The sequence below is a fragment of the Chanodichthys erythropterus genome, chromosome 18 (assembly GCF_024489055.1).
Source record: "Chanodichthys erythropterus isolate Z2021 chromosome 18, ASM2448905v1, whole genome shotgun sequence".
Lineage (NCBI taxonomy): Eukaryota > Metazoa > Chordata > Actinopteri > Cypriniformes > Xenocyprididae > Chanodichthys > Chanodichthys erythropterus.
In genome coordinates, this window is record NC_090238.1 from 15453557 (window position 1) to 15470591 (window position 17035).

A 17035-nucleotide genomic window follows, 5' to 3' on the forward strand; every position below is an offset into this window, starting at 1 on the left:
CTGATGTCTCCAGTGTGTATGTGTGTGAAACTTTAGCTCAAAATACCCCACAGATCATTTTTTTATAGCATGTTAAATTTGTCATTTTTTTTTGGTTAGCAAAAACGCTCAGTTTTTGTGTGTGTCCCTTTGAATGAAATGAGCTGCTGCTCCCAAGAAGACAGCGGAGTTTCAAGAGCTTGTGTTAGCAGTTCTGATTACCTCTCGCAGACTCACTGAAAATGTCAGAAACTGTTCAGCCTTTTATGTTCAAACCGGAGTCGGACAATGATGGAGAGACTCAAGAAGAAGTGACAACATGTAGAATGCAACAGGACGCTTCTGAATGGTTAGTTTATGAATTTATGTTGCTGATGTTGGAGTTAACTATCTTAAAGTCATTGATTAGCATATTCTGTCATGATAATTTATAAAACGCTCATATGGGAACTGTTGCAAGATGCCTACAGAGCCAGAGAATATATGCTGCATGAAGATAGAACAGGTATAGTTTAGTTTAATTACGGTTATAACTTATGTTGTCGTCTTGCTTTTATGACATGCTATTGCTTTTGTGTTTTACTGTATTGCAATAACCCCTTCATTGTGTGTTCCTGGTTTATGTCAATTTTAGGATTAGTGATGTCTCTAACCCAGGAAAAAACTTGTTGTAGTTCCTGCCAGCCACTTGTTGTAGTCCTTAAACAAAAAATTATTTAAAAGAAAATATCTCGCTTTGCTTTGCGCCCTAACTTTGCAGACGTTGCTTATACTCGAACAGCAACATTACACACTAACTAAAGTTAAAAAAGTGAAATCATAATCAACCACCCCTTTAATTGTAAGAATTAATCTGTATTTGATTTTTTTATAATGAAGACTATCCAGTGTTATTTTGCATGTGATTACTTTATTCCAGTGGTGAGGCCATAAATCTTCTAGTGGGTGGAACTTGGTGAAACAAGATACATTAAATATAACTTAAAAAGAATACTGCTAGAATATATATATTAAATTAGATATAGCCTAGACTAGTGATGAACTAAATAGTCTGCTACAAAACAGACTTTTCATTTAAACATTCTGTTTATTTGTTACATCTGTCTATTTGTCTGTCTATCTATGTATGACCCAGTTTCCTCACACATGTAGATCTGGCATATGGTAAATAAATTAATACTGAATATACAACCAAATACAAAAACATCTTGAACATTATTAAAATGATGCTTTGATAAAGTCCATATGTCTCATTTGAGCTGCAGCACTAACAAATGGTAGGGAAACCACTAGAGTATTGATAATGCTATTATGATATTATTAGATTAGAAAACTCATATTTTTGTCACTTCCTCTTCCTTCTGGTGATTTATTTCCTATTTTTACACTTGATGGCCTCTAATTCATGATCATTTTTCTCTGTTTAAGTCTCAGTAGACCACATCTCTGCCAATGTCCAGTGCAAGACAGACACAGGGAAACACAAATTTCCTCTGAACACAGAAGAAAGCCTCCACTCTTCATAACTAATGGCATTATAGCTTCATTGGCCTTTGTACACAGAATCTATTTCTATTCACAGCTGTCACTTTTCTATTGCTTAAAGCAGCAGGGTGGCAAGATCAAAACAAGGCACCAGTGCCTCAGTGACAGCTCATTATCACAGACAAACACCCCCTAAAGTGACTCCCACTCGAACCTCTGCCATTTTACCTCACCGCCTCTCCTGTCACTGTGACAACAACCACACTCTCCCCATCTCCGAACGCTAGCACTCCCGAATCTGACATTCAGAACGTTTAGTGCTGATCATGACCTCACTGTGGCTATGTTGTGATTTTACGCTTCTTTAAAATCTGGCTGTTTTGACTGGAATTGTTTCAGATTACGTCTCTCGCCAAATATTTCCTGAATGCCTGCCCAAAAGCTTTTTACATCCCAGTGACTCTGTCCTCTGCGACTCAACAATAGCTTCCAGAAGATTCAGGTGGTGCTTCATAGCATCTGCAGAAACACTGCATGGTTGTTTTAACCTGTACAGACATGTAATAAAAGAAAAACCTGGGGAATCTGAGGTGTAGCCTAACTTTTTATGGGAAATATCGGCATACATCTCGACTTGAGCAGCACATATAAGTTAGCTATGAGGTCAGAAACGTGTACAAAACGTTGGGATTTGACCTCGTATCTAGAATCTAATCTTTTTAACTTGTTTACATTCATCTGGTTGAGTAACAGATCTATCATCTGTTTTAGCTGACTGAATTCAGAGACAGGTCAGGCAACAGCTGGCCACCCAGGCCTGCAAATACTCTATACCAGTCAGAGCAGATATACTGTACAAATCCCCCCCACCAGAAAACAACGGGGATGATTGACTGAGAGAGATGATTTAACCTTGTAGTCCATGACATTAAACAAAGCCTAAAAAACTGAAGGAATAAATATAGGATTACCCTTCACTCAACCAACCATACACATATACATAGCTTTCAGCTTTTTCTTTTTTTTCTATATTTGAAGCAAAAAATGCACAGGAACAAACCAAAGACATGGCTGCTTCTCCAGACATCTGTAAACAGAGGCATATCAGGTTCCACCATCTCAGCACAGTTACCATGTCTCCTAATTACTCACGTGCAAAGTCATAAATGTAACATATATCTCGAACAAGCAGCTTACATCTTACAGCTTTCCAGGTCTTCTGCGATTGCAGCCTGTTAGTTGCATCATTTCAATGAAAGCTCGGTTTTACTCTGCACAGCAAAATAACTCAATAAGTGTGATAATCCTAGAGCATTAACAATTATTTTAACCTTTCCAATTCCTTACTCAAACAATCACGCAAGCTGTGGGAATCATTGCTCTCTTGCTGGTTTCTTGGCTCCATCTAATCTTATCATGGGTCTAAGCTCAGCAAGAGTAATTAAACAAGTCTGAAGGACTTTCTGGCATCCTGGCACCACATTCAACAACATAGCACACAGGAGTTTTTGGAGCTGTCCATGGTTCTGGAAAACATGCTAATTTCAATGTTACGCAATGAATGGGAATCAATGCTACATACAGTAAATGTTAAAATAATTGGTTTCAGTCAAGCATAAGGTCAATATGCAAGCAGCTTCGCAAAACAATTACACATTATAAATATGCAGTTTGTTACTGTAATGTAATATGAATACCCTAGTATAAAGTATATAATCCTCTTTCCTTATATACTGTCTTGTCAGCATGATAAAACCATAGTTTCCCACACCCCTATCCAGGAAGACAGTGTGCTCGGCACTCAGAGCTGCTGTGTGAGCCATAAATTGAATTATAGCACCACCAGCCAGTGGAAGAGGTGCTGCAGTTCAGTTACCCATCTAGTCTGTGTGAAAACTCAAACATTGTGGCCAAAAATATACAGCAGCGTAATATCAAACAACGTATATCGTATTTTGGTGTTTTGTGAACTTAGGAACAACAATATATATTAGTAATTGCATTTCTTTTCAAGAAATTCAAGACAAAATTACACATTTCTGTCAAACTGATGGAATTTGACTCAATTTAAAATAAAATATATGTTTATGCTTTATTCTGAATATAGATATAAAATATAATTTTTTAGAATATAAATTATGTATCATTGATACTTTAAATAACGTATTAAAATAATAGTCAAAAATTGACTTGAAAAACATTCTAAATGCTCAAGAGCATCACAAATTAAGCATGTGAGGATTTATTTAAAACGTTTGTTTGTTTTTGTTATCTTTTTCTTTTCTTTTATTTCTTTTACAGAGGCTGATGGAGATCAGTTCATATTGCAATCTGTCTTAATAGTCATAAAATATTATTGTAGTTATTCAGGATAATCAAATATATATATATATATATATATATATATATATATATATATATATATATATATATATATATATAAAATCTTTCCCCAGTAAATTAACATAGGACTTGTCTGGAAAAATTACATAAAAAACAAATGACTGGGATACGCCTCCTGTATCATCGACTGGTTCTATGCCAGTGTTGAAGAGTATTACTTCATTGCTTCTGCTAGTCAATATTTCACACACACACACACACACACACACACACACACACACACACACACACACAAAAAAGAAAAGAAAAGAAACATTTTTACACAGAGATTGTCACTCTTAATGTCACTATTACTTAGAATAGAGCAGATTTCGGATGTGGGTACATATAAAAATTGATTTTGATCTAGTCTTTCAACATAACCCCCTCCACCGCCCAACAAACACACACACGCACGCACACACACACACACACACACACACACACACGCACATCCATCCATCCATCCATCCCATTATCTGAACTATACCAGCACTCAGACCAAATCATGGCTATCTTTAATGCATGAAGTAGATACATACAATAAATATCAATGTAAATATTTCTCATTTTTGACAGCAAAGTAAAACATTCTACTCCAGAATATTATATATATATATATATATATATATATATATATATATATATATATATATATATATATATATATAACACATATACTGACCTTGCCTAAAAACCAAAGCCCGTTCTGCCAAAGACATCTAGACACTCTGAAAAGAGATTTGGACTCTCGGCACCGATTCTTTAAGAAGGTCGAGAAGGGACAGTTCAATGTGACAAACCATTCAATATTCAGACAGAAAAGTTTACCTAGCAGAAGCAACGCCAGTCCTGCTTGAAGCACCGAGGGTCAGAGGAACCGAATCTTCTCACTTGTCATATTTTCCCATGTTGTGCTCCACTGGATTCACGCTAAATTCAAAAGTGCGCGTGATATGAAGGCATCCAACACCCCAAAGCCCATATCCGAAACCACTAAAATCCAATGGTATTTTTTTCCCCTTTCGAAGTAATGGATTGATATCTCCCAAAAAACGTACTGAGGGACAGTCAAATTCCTGCGCAGTGTGCCCAACGCCCCTCAAGGAAGCCAAGTACTTGTTTTCCCCTCAGAAGCGCGGAAGCTCGTGCCATTCTCCTCCCGCCCGTCGACGCACCTCGCTCGAGCGCGAGCTTTCGTCCGCATTAAACCCGGGAAGTCAAATCAAATCTCAGCAGGGAGACCTTCTGACCACCGCACCTTTACAAGTAGCCTACTTTTCCCCAGCTTAATCCACACAGTCACTGACCGACTGCCTTCCGCGCCAGCCCTCCATCCAAAATGTATCAAAAGTGTCTTCTCCTCGGGCAGCGTACGCTCTCCGCTGACTCCACACGCAACTAAATGTGGATTAATAACTCGAAATGTCTCCGATAAGTCGATGTAACACACATAGGATGCTAACAAACTTAAAGAGAGGTCTAATTAATTGCACACAAAGCGAAAAGACGGAGCAAATTCCTCATCATATCGGTCGAGCTGTTTAAACAAACTAGTTTTGCACCAGCCACTGCTTGGGATCATCCGTATAACGGCTGTTCTCTCTACCCTGCTGTTTGGATTGGGAGAGAGAACGCAGGACGTCATCACGGATTGGCTCAGACTGACGCTCGCAATACTTGATACGTGTGTCACATTGCGCCTCTCAGTGAGAAGTGCTGTTGATTTAGCGTTCGAAGACCACGGAAAAGGTAAAGAAAACCATGGACTATGGCAAGCTGTTTTAGCGTTTATTCCTTAAAACAAAGTAGTTTCAATTTGTTTTATCTTACTTACAGTTAAAAAAAAAAAAATCCAGAATGTACACCTACTGTATCAATTTGATGGAATTTTTCGTATTTTTTTTTTTTTACTGCTGCTTTAACTGTATTTTGAATTTTGAACTTAATTGCCTTATGTTTTAGGGTTAACGGAAATGTCCGTAAAATTGCTGTATAATGTCCTGGTAATTTTCTTTTTTTCCTTTTTTTTTTTTTTTTTTTTTTTTTACAGTGTAGCTACTGTAGTAAGTCCTCCAGAAGTTACGGCAAGAGCCTATTATTTAAAATTTCAATAGTAACTTTTCTCTGAATACAATTATATATATATATATATATATATATATATATATATATATATATATATATATATATATATATATATATATATAAGCTGTGTTGTAGTTAATCTGCTTTAGGCTATTTATGTTATTTTTGTTTGTTTGTTTGTTTGTTTGTTTGTTTTTTGTTTGTTTTGGCTAGTAGTAGTTCTGAATGGCCGGTAACTTAAAAATTTAGTAGCCAAATTGTGAAGTAAGTGAAAAAGATAATTTCAAACCCTGCTAACAATTAAAATAATAATAATAATAATAATAATAAAAGTAATTGTATTCCCATTAGTTAAAATTGCTTTTTACTTGGCATTTATAATGATTAGTCTTATTGTTTACATAAAAATCTTACTAGATTTCTTGGTATAGTGACTACAGTAGTAGAATACCAACCTGGTCTCATGGCAAAAACATACCCGTGGGCACGTTTTCGCGAGTCGCCAAAATACATACCGATGTGTACGTATCGCTGCAGTTTCCAACAGAAACAAACGCTAGAAGCGGTAAAACGTGCATAAGCAATTTTGATCGTTTTCATACATGGTTGCGATTACGGGGGTCGGATTATGGATTAATAAAGACTCGTTTTATCACGTCTCCTCGCACAATATGATGTTATGACTTCAAAACGCTTTTTACCAGAGTGCACGCTTTGTAAACGAATATGTTTTGGACTTTGCATCGCTTGACCAGATGTTGTGCCGTATGTTTCGCTTGTTTTGGCCATATCCAGCTTGCTCGGTAGCTCAGCCGATACGGAGTTGGACTTACGACGAGGAGTCCCTGGCTACGAATCACGGTAAAGAGAGCTCAAAGAGAGATCTAAACGAGCTGAAACGACACGATCGCAGACGCTTTTTAGAATTTCACGTTTGCTTTTGTTAACACTATCGGGTAGGTTTAGGCGTAGTAAAACACAATGGAGTGCAAAAATTTCAAATCAGAACCGCGGTGATTCTAAGCAACGTTGAAAAAAAAGGGCAAAAAAAAGAAAAATGAACATGCTTTTAGCGCCGCTCAGTGGACATTTCACATTGAAACTGCAGCGAGACGTACACATTTTCTAATGTACGTTTTTAATGTTACGTTTTTTCTAATGAGACCAGATTGTAGAATACATACTAGTAAGGCTTGGGACAGATCACAGATCAACAACATTTTGCAGAAAATGTGAAATTGCTTGTACCTAGACCAGTGGCAAATGAATAAAGAGCCTAAATGTAATAAGAAAGTAATGTTCTGTTTACTAATTAAATTGAACTAGAATAGCTAATACAGCTTGCCAAAAATGTACATGATATTGTCTGTATAGCTACCGTACAATGTATAACCCTCAGCTTCGTCCACAGAAATCCAGCAGATGGTCGGGATTAAGAACGAGCCTTACGTGGTCCGAGTGCAGGAATGCTCCATGCTGGGAATGCACTGACATCACTGAATGGAGCTATACAGCTGATTAAGCTATAAAGGTTTGAGGTGCTGCTGCTGAAATACCGCTTCCACACTCGAGGAGATTGATTATACAATCATGCCGATAAAAGCGTCACCGCTGCATCTACCTCAGCTTCAAGAGTTCATTCATTACATATAGCTTAACATTTCAGCTGTCGATAGCAATGCAACTCTTGCGTTCTATGCCGTGATTTAAAACACACAAAAAGATGTATATTAACAATTTCCCTAAAGGCAAATTTGTGTATAAATGCCAAACTGCTGCTAACAACATAAATACTCTCCACAAACCACTTAAGGTTGTTCAGTGGTTTAGTTATGGTGATTCAGCACCATGGACAGCGATTTCTGTGTGTTTTTCTTATATCTGGAAGGCCACACGCACACACACAGAGAGACACATTGATTCTACACCAATATGTGTTTCAGAATAACCATAAATCAGTTTTGAGTCCTTAGGTTAGACCTGATGTAACTGTAATTCAGATTTGCACCCTCTCACCCTCAAAGGGTTGTCTAGAGCTTTATTTGAACTTTTCCTTTGACGCCACAGTTCAAAGTACTCTCACACTGAGGTCCTTGTGGAACAGTCTATGAATCGTAAATCATCCACCGTAAATGATGTGTTCATTAAAAGCATTTGTACATGCTTGAAAAGTGTTTGACAGGTATTTGACTTTTTCACTCGGTTGAATGCCTGGGCAATTCACTCTTCTTTGTGTCGTCCGCACGCTCCATAAAGTAACGGCCGGTTGTTTCCCTTCACTCAGTATAACTACATGCAAGTAGAACATAGCATTAAAGTGGTTTTATGTGCTGAATCAATTTATTTCGAAGCACAGCATGTGTGCAAGAGGTCTGTTAAGATGGGGGAGCTGTTGCACTGAACACTATGTTTCTATGGATTATTCAGTGCAGGACTACATTTATTTGAAGCAGGGCAAAACATGTTACAGTATGCTTACTTTAAAGGGTAAATTACAAAAGGACCATGAAATCTCTTTTTGTCCTCTTTTATTACCACTCACTGTGGGATTACTCCTTCCAAAGTAAATACTTACACTCAGCATTAAATAAAAATAAAAAGCCCCCCTTGCTGATCATCTCATAATCAAGCTCTTGTTTAGCTGAATTAGCACTTACTTTAATTCACTCTGAAAAGCCATTATTGAGAATTCTGGTTTGCCAATGCAAGACTACAGATAAGTTAAAATCCTGAAATTATGAGAAAATGTAAAGAGATCAAGTAAATTTCAAATCATTTTAAATATGGCATTGAATAGATATGAGTTTATAAAATGATATGCACTAAAGACTTTAGCTGTAAAAACAGACTGATTGAAATGTCAGAAGTAGGTTACAACGCTGTCAGTATAACACATTTGCATAGAATGGTGCAAGAAACTACACTCATTTAATTATCAGCTCTCTAGAGAGTACAAATATACTGATAAATATCTCTCAGGTGTATTCTGATGGAAATTGTCAGGACCCAACTAACAGTAATTGATGCAACAGACAATTTAGACAGCAGACACTCTTAGCGGGCAGAAATAAAAGTTTTGGAACACTGCCTTTACTAGAAGGGAAATAATTTGTAACGGTTTGATTTCCCTTGAGACCATGTCTCTTTTTTAATGACTAATATGTTAATTAAAAAACTTCATCCAAAAAACAGATGTGAGATATCCCCTACGCAACACCCATGTGCTTGTGCTTACACACGCGTGACCTGCACACTTTTGTGTCATACCTTGTCACATCATCAGAGGGAATGAAACACCTTTGGTGTAGCCCCAGAGGGACACTTTCACGCTGCTGATTTGAGCTTCTGTTCTCCTGAGACTGCCTCTCTTGTAATCATGCTATGCGTCTGCACAGTACAATCTTCTGTTTTTAGAAAGACAGAGAGTGGATGCTAATGACTCTGATGGAGTGTAACTAGCTGTAATTTTATGCCGTATGAATAGAACAAAAAAGTACACAGTCTGAGATGAGGTTTTCTTTATGTGTTATGGTTGCTCATCCTGTATGCTCGAGGATTTTAAGTTTTCTTGTGTCATTTTCTTTTTCACCTTCATGTTATTCCAAATTTTTTCAATGGGACACAGAAGAATCCTCTACTCTCATTTAATTATAAGCTCTCTAGAGAGTATAGATATACTTATAAAAATCTCTCAGGTGTATTCTGATGGAAGGACCCAAATAACAGTAATTGATGCAACAGACAATTTAGACAGAAGAATCCATCCATCCATCCATCCATCCATCCATCGACACAGCATCAATCTATCTCACTATAAGCAGCATATACATATATATCATTTCATTGTCTATGGATTAATACTGTTGGCATTACAGGGCATGAATTTCGGCGTGGGATTGCACATTTTCAATTGTGCATAACTTTATTCATTAATTTGACTGAGATTTTGTGCTCACTCCCAAAGTGTGCGCACATAAAGCCACCTCTCAGTACTTAACTTTATTTGTATGCATTTGAATTATTTGTATGCACTTAAACAGTCAAATACACACATAATAATACTGGTATTGGTGAGTATTCATGTAAACACAGTGAGTTATGTTTTAAATAAACATAAACAGTTGAGAAACTGAAAAAAAAAACAAACAAAAAAACGCATGTGTAGCAGCCTGATATATGATCTGCCAAATTATGAGATTGTAATGTCTTGTTTTGGGTGTTATGGTTTATATTCATGTTTCTTGATTTATTTTCAAGTTCAGGTTAAAGGGTTAGTTCACCCAAAAATGAAAATTCTGCCATTTATTACTTACCCTCATGTCGTTTCACACCCGTAAGACCTTCGTTAATTTTTGGAACACAAATTAAGATATTTTAGTTGAAATCCGATGGCTCCCTAGGCCTCCATAGGGAGCAATGTCACTTCCTCTGTCAAGATCTATAAATGTACTAAAAACATATTTAAATCAGTTCATGTGAGTACAGTGGCTCAATATTAATATTATAAAGAGACGAGAATACTTTTGGTGCGGCAAAAAAAACAAAATAACGACTTATTTAGTGTTGACCGATTTCAAAACACTGCTTCATGAAGCATCGGAGCATAAATGAATCAGTGCATCGAATCATGAATCGGATCGCGGGTCAAACAGCCAAACTGCTGAAATCATGTGACTTTAGCGCTTCGAACTGCAGATTCGACACATTGATTCACAATGCTCCGATGCTTCCTGAAGCATTGTTTTGAAATCGGCCATCACTAAATAAGTCGTTATTTAGTTTTTTTTGCTGCACCAAAAGTATTCTTGTCGCTTTATAATATTAATATTGAGCCACTGTACTCACATGAACTGATTTAAATTTTAGTAACTTAACTAGTTACTAAAAACTAAAGGTTTTTAGTAACTTTATGGATCTTGACAGAGGAAGTGACATTGCTCCCTATGGAGGCCTCACGGAGCCATCAGATTTCAACTAAAATATCTTAATTTGTATTCCGAAGATTAACGAAGGTCTTACGGGTATGAAACGGCATGAGGGTAAGTAGTAAATGACAGAATTTTCATTTTTTGTGGAACTAACCCTTTAATGTGTCATTGCTTTGTTTGTCATGTTTCCTGGTTTGTCACCTGCTCCCATGTCATGTGATTCCCTTTTCCTCATGTGATCATGACGTGCTTCCCTAGGCTGTATTCAGCCCCGACAAAACTTTGCAAAACGTTTTTAAACGGAAACTGTGGTGCATTGAACACCCTGTTCTGCAGCTGGGAAGGCCATTCTTTGTGTTCTTTTTGAAGAATTTTCGGAGCCTGATGAAATCGGTTTAATACGCGTTTAATACTGCAAAATACGCTCAATGTTACAGTCACTGCCCTTGCCATCCAGAATAAAAGAGAACATCCCAATTGAGTGAAGGGATTTGTGGAAACTTCTAATTATTGTGATCCAACATTTGCCTTGCATTTCAGGATGAAAAGACAAACATTTCAGGTGAAGGATAATCCACTTCTTACCTCTGAGACTGTGTTATGATCTATATGACCTTATTATTTTTATTGTGAGTATTAGGCATTATTGCTGATCACTGTTGTTATGCTATGATATTGTAATATTTACCATTATATAATCAGAGGAGTATAGAAAAGTTTTTGAAAAGTGTCACTTAACAATACAATAGCAAAATATATAAATGTGTATAGTATTTTTTGTTACATTAATACCCATTGTGCGAGCTTACTCTTTAATACCGCGTGGTTTATATGTTGCCGCTGATTGAGCTGATATTTCTGACACACCCAGGGGCGGATCTACCGGGGTGGCAACTGCCACCCTAAGAAAAAACGTTGCCACCCCAAAATGATCACAGAATTAAATATAAATGTCAGCAGTGTTTCAATTACTGCTTTTCAGCAGTGGCGCGTCAATGTGATGTCCTAAATAAAAGTCTGCGTAACACAAAATAATGGCAACAAAACACGTCTTTCAATAAACTATGATGGTTGCACGCGCACGCAGCGCGCCCATGTGTAGTCAGCTTCAGTAACAAATGACTCTTACGAACCGGTTCTTTAAGGGTGCGTTCACACTTGTAGTTCGGTTCGTTTGGTTAATTTGGTCCGGACCAAAGAAGAAAAAAAAAAAAACATTTGGTTTAAAACATCATGGTCCGGTTAGCGTTCACATTGGCAATTTTATCACCGAACCAAAAGATACCGAACCTAAAGGCATAGGGACACGTTCACAACGTGATTGGTCGGATTTGATGACGTATTGCCTATTTTGAGACGGAACTTACCGAACATCCAAAACAGTGCTGTTTGCTGAGGTAAATGCGCTCGTTGTTTGTGTGAAGCGTGCATGTGATGGTATTTTGGCCAGCAGGGAACTCTTGAAGAGCTTATAAAATGTGTAAAGTAGTAAAAACACCGGCGGGAATCCATCCGTCACACACACAAATGATCTGCTGCATGGAGACGCGCGTCTGATGCATAGGTCTGATGCCTGTCATGGGCAAACTCGCGACTATGACAAGAAAAACCGACATGCGTGAGGATTCTGTCCTTTTTAGGGTCTCGTCTTCCTGATTTTGGTTCGGTTACATGTCTTTGGTCCGTGTTGCGTTCATATACCATTCGAACCGCACCAGAGTTCGTTTGGAAGCGGACCGAGACCCATCTTTTTAGCGGTCTCGGTCCGCTTGTTTGGTGCGCACCAGGGTTCGGATGGCAGCGTTCACAACCGCACTAACCGAGCAATCGCACCAGGGTTCGTTTTAATCGAACCAAACATGACCAAGTGTGAACGCACCCTAAGAGTCAAAAACACAGCGCAGCCAAGTTCACTTATGATTTTCCCCTATTTGTACGTGAATCGGAAAATGACTGCTTCCCGGCAGAAGTTCTGTGAAAAATGTAATTCCATCCGAATATGTCTGAGATTCATTTTCGTAATTTTTGGCGATATGATTCTCCGATCGCCCGCTCCACTTTAATCGTGGATAAGGTCTTTTTGTCATCCGACGAAACAATAACATGAAATCAATAAGAAGACTCCGATCACAGAAAATAATAGCGGAGTTAGGTAAGAATCTTGCTAACACATTATAAGTGATTCAGTTGGCCCAGTTTCCCTAAACCATTCGTTCAGTTCTCAAAACGTTTAACAATGACTACATTTGGTAGCAAAACTGATGACACACCAGTCAAAATCTGAGCGAGAGAGCTGAAGGAATCATTTACATGGGTTTATGTATCAGTACTTTATATGAGGGAAATTTCACTACAGTAAACTGTAGCATGTTGTAGCCTACACCTGTACAATCACCCATGTTGTGATTGACAACTTTTTTGTAGCCATGTGTTATGTGTACTGTATTTTTGCAGAACTGAGAAATGACTGCCTAGGGATATACTCTTGTCAGAAGACCAATACACTGCTATAGTACTGTATATACTGTAACGAAATTTGGCCAAATGTGCAGAGGATGCTGAATTTACTTTTACTGCAATTGACAGTATTGTGGTGCATACCAAGTTCATTCTTATTTTTCTCATGCTTTTCATCTACTGCAAGATCAATTTATAATAGTAAGATGAAAAAAGAAAAATTAATCCCTCCAAAAGTTCATTGCTCTATTTGACTGTATCTGTATCTGTAAATGTATTTTTGTATAGTGTAGTAGACATTGAGCTGCAAAATAATTCCTGAGTCCCAGTAAGAGGTATTTTTGTTAGTGTTATACTGTATGAATTGATCTCACTAGTGTTCACTGGGCAGTGCAGTAGTCTGTGTATTTGTTACGTTTTGTGTCATCTGATACCAAAGTTTGTGAGACAAAAATACGTTTTTGACCAGAACATTTTATTTTGTCCTGGAAGTTTGAGGTTTGTACAAGTTGTTGTATAGTTTTGAGATTGTGTTTATTGTTGTGAGAAAATGTTAAATTGTTTCATGAATTGTGCGTTAGCAATCAAGATAAACAATAAAGACTGAAAAGTTTGAAAGACAAATTTATGCTGGCTTGTTATAAAGCCAACTTAAAGTCTTGTTTAAAAAACGTTAAAACTTTGGTCAGTTAGGCCAGAATATAGAAGTTCTGGGTGATTGCTAAAGGGTTGCTAGGAGATTCTGGGTGGTTGCTAGGCTCTTGCTATGCAGTTGCTGGGGTGTTGCTAGAGTATGTAGTTGATAGGGTGTTCTGGGTGACATTCCCACCTCTGTTAATAACAGAAACTCAAAAATTGTTTTGTTGCTCTTTAACTTGCACTAAAACGTGATTTATACCATCAAAGTAGCCTGTGTAATATTCATTGCATAAGTAATGCAATGTTTTTGAACACAACTGTGTATGTTAGGCCATAAATCTCCAAAAACTATGCATGGGCGCTTGCTTTGGTGTTGCCACCCCTCATAGACCTCATGCCACCCCTTTGCCACCTTATAAATAATGTTCTAGATCCACCCCTGGACACACCCACCAAACAAGAGAAAACGTATCTCAAACCCGTTGCACACCGTTTCCAGGAAACATGTCGTGCACGTTGCGCACCGGTTTGAGCTTGAACGTGCCTCTAGTTTCATGTGTCTTGTTCTCATTGGTTGGTTTAGTCATGTGGTTTCTCAGTTCTATTCTGTCATTGGTTCTTTGTCTCATTGTTATCAGGTGTTCCTTGTTTTTAATTAGTCTCTTTGTATAAATAGCCCTCATGTTTCATTGTTATCTTGTCTAGCTTTGTTCCCTGTAATCTGCTGTTGGTGAGTTTGTTTCTGTTTCAAGTTAAGTCAAGTCAAGCCACGTCTAATATTAAAAATATAATATTTTTAATAAAGATAATATTAAAAATATCTATGTAACACAGTTCGTATGTAGGCTACGGGAAAAAAGGAGGCAGTAACCGGCGAACATTCAACAAAACTTTAATTCCACAATAAACAAAGATCAAAACGAAAGTAATGCCGGCAGAGCCTCGTGGACGTCTGCCGGCCACACAAACATAATAAAACATAAAATAATATCCAGGCCTGGTTCTCTCTCGTCCTTCACTGTCGACGCTCCTCCTTTATGCCCCCGGAGCTCCTCCGTGTGAGACTCGAGCCCGGCGCGCCTCACAGGTGATGCTCATTATCACTTGCGTCACCTGCTACACGCTGTTCCCTCACGGCTCTTGCCCACCCTGGTCGCCACAATCTATATGACAGTTTTTCCCCATGGTATCAATGTCAAAATTGTGGCCAGAGGAAAAGTGGCTGGTAAGCAAAAAAGTTAATGTGAAGCCGTGTGTGTGTGTGTGTGTGTGTGTGTGTATGTGTGCGCGCGTGCGTGTGTTCGCGTTTTTGTGACATATCAGGACACAAATGTGTATAAAGACATGGGTATGACATAGGTATTACAAAAAAAAGGTGACTTATGAGGACATTACCCCATGTCCCCACTTTTCAAAAGGCTTATAAATTATACAGAATGAGTTTTTGTGAGAAAGTAAAAATGTGCAGTTTCCTGTGATGGTTAGGTTTAGGGGTAGTGTAGGGGGATAGAAAATATGATTTGTACAGTATAAAAACCATTACGTCTATGGAATGTCCCCATAATTCACAAAAATGAACGTGAGTGTGTGTGTGTGTGTGTGTGTGTGTGTGTGTATATATAATATATATATATATATATACACACACGCACTCACATTCATTTTTGTGAATTATTATTTTATTATTTTATATATATATATATATATATATATATAAGACGTCACCCATAGAGTTCTGAACAGCAGGCCGCGGCCATCTTAGCTGCGCGTCACCGCACGTCACTCCCGGATAACTGAAAATGGGTAAAGAGGCGGGGAGGTGGTTTGAGCTGATAACTGGTTGCTGAAACCACGCCCGTCTAGCTTGACGTGACCATGTTAGCAGGCAAAGGAGCTATCTATCTATCTTAGATACGATCTAAAATAATAATGAAGATAAGTTTTATCATCAGAACGTTGTAAAGGTTTACTGTCAATCTACGGTGTTTTTAAGATGTAGATCCTCCAACACCAGTAGTGTTGGGTGTGCAAATAACAACATGGTAAATCTAATGGGACTTCATACCTTTATAATGAAATAGAGATCGCGAGATGAATCCAATCTGTGGCACTTGGGTAAAATATGAGTGTCCATTGCAAAACAAAAAAACATGTCACATTTCTTCTGAATGATCTGCTCTCTGTCATCGTTCTTCAAGAAAGGATGCAATCTGAACAGCCTTTATCTTGTAAAACTGTATACGATCGTATCTAACAAACAAATGAGCCTGTGTCCAAAGTATATTTTTTTCAAAATAGTGCAGCAGTTTTAGTTATAATATCCAAGCAGTGCTGTCAGATTTTGATATCCTCCTGCCATTGTCATTGTAGTAAATCTCACAACCAAAACTTTCAGCCAATGCCACGATCAAACAACGTGTGTTCTGTTTCTTCCGCATCTACACAGACACACATCAGTCTCGAATATTATGCAGCAAGCCATATTTTATAATTATATAAAACAATCGAGAAAAAAAGCACAAAAACGGCTGAGATGCCAAATTCAGCGGCAGCTGAGGTAAAGTGACAGCTCACAGACAGCAGCGCAATCTACCTGTCACTCAAGTGACCACGCCCTTAATTATGCAGAACTTTAAGGCTTAATATAATTTAAACGGATAAGTTATAAAAAAATTCACCCCCCTCAGAGTTGTCATAAAGGGCAAAAATAGCAGTATAGACCAAAACCACAATTTGAACCAACTTGTAAACATGTTTTTTTCTGCTATAAACTTGGCCAATTTAACATGGGACTCTATGAGATTCTGCTCTCTTTTGGAGCCTGTCCTTAGCGGCCAGTCGATGAATCGCAGTTTAAGTTACTTCTGTATTGGCTTCACGAGAGAAAGGGAGAGGTTGCCGCTTGGATATTTCAGTGATAACAGCACTCCTACTGTCTTTTCACCGTTTGTATCACTCTGCTTGAAGTGACCGTCATGGCGGCCGATCAAATCAACCGTAATTTTTACAAATACTACTTCATGTACCACGAACTGTAGTTTTAATAGTTTTTTTAGGCGAAAATGTAGTTGTTTAGA

General features: G+C 37.8%; 1 protein-coding gene across 2 annotated transcripts in view; it reads right to left on the reverse strand.

Moving 5' to 3' along the window:
• Positions 1-4814, reverse strand: part of lrfn5a (leucine rich repeat and fibronectin type III domain containing 5a) — a 66108-nt gene extending 61294 nt beyond the window's left edge. The window contains exon 1 of one of the 2 annotated variants that reach the window (XM_067367787.1): positions 4678-4814. The gene's annotated coding sequence lies outside the window, so the exon portion shown is untranslated. Of the gene's footprint in view, positions 1-4531; positions 4549-4677 lie in introns of those variants that run through there. The other variant, XM_067367786.1, reaches the window with a different exon arrangement.
• Between the last annotated feature and the right edge of the window lie 12221 nt (positions 4815-17035).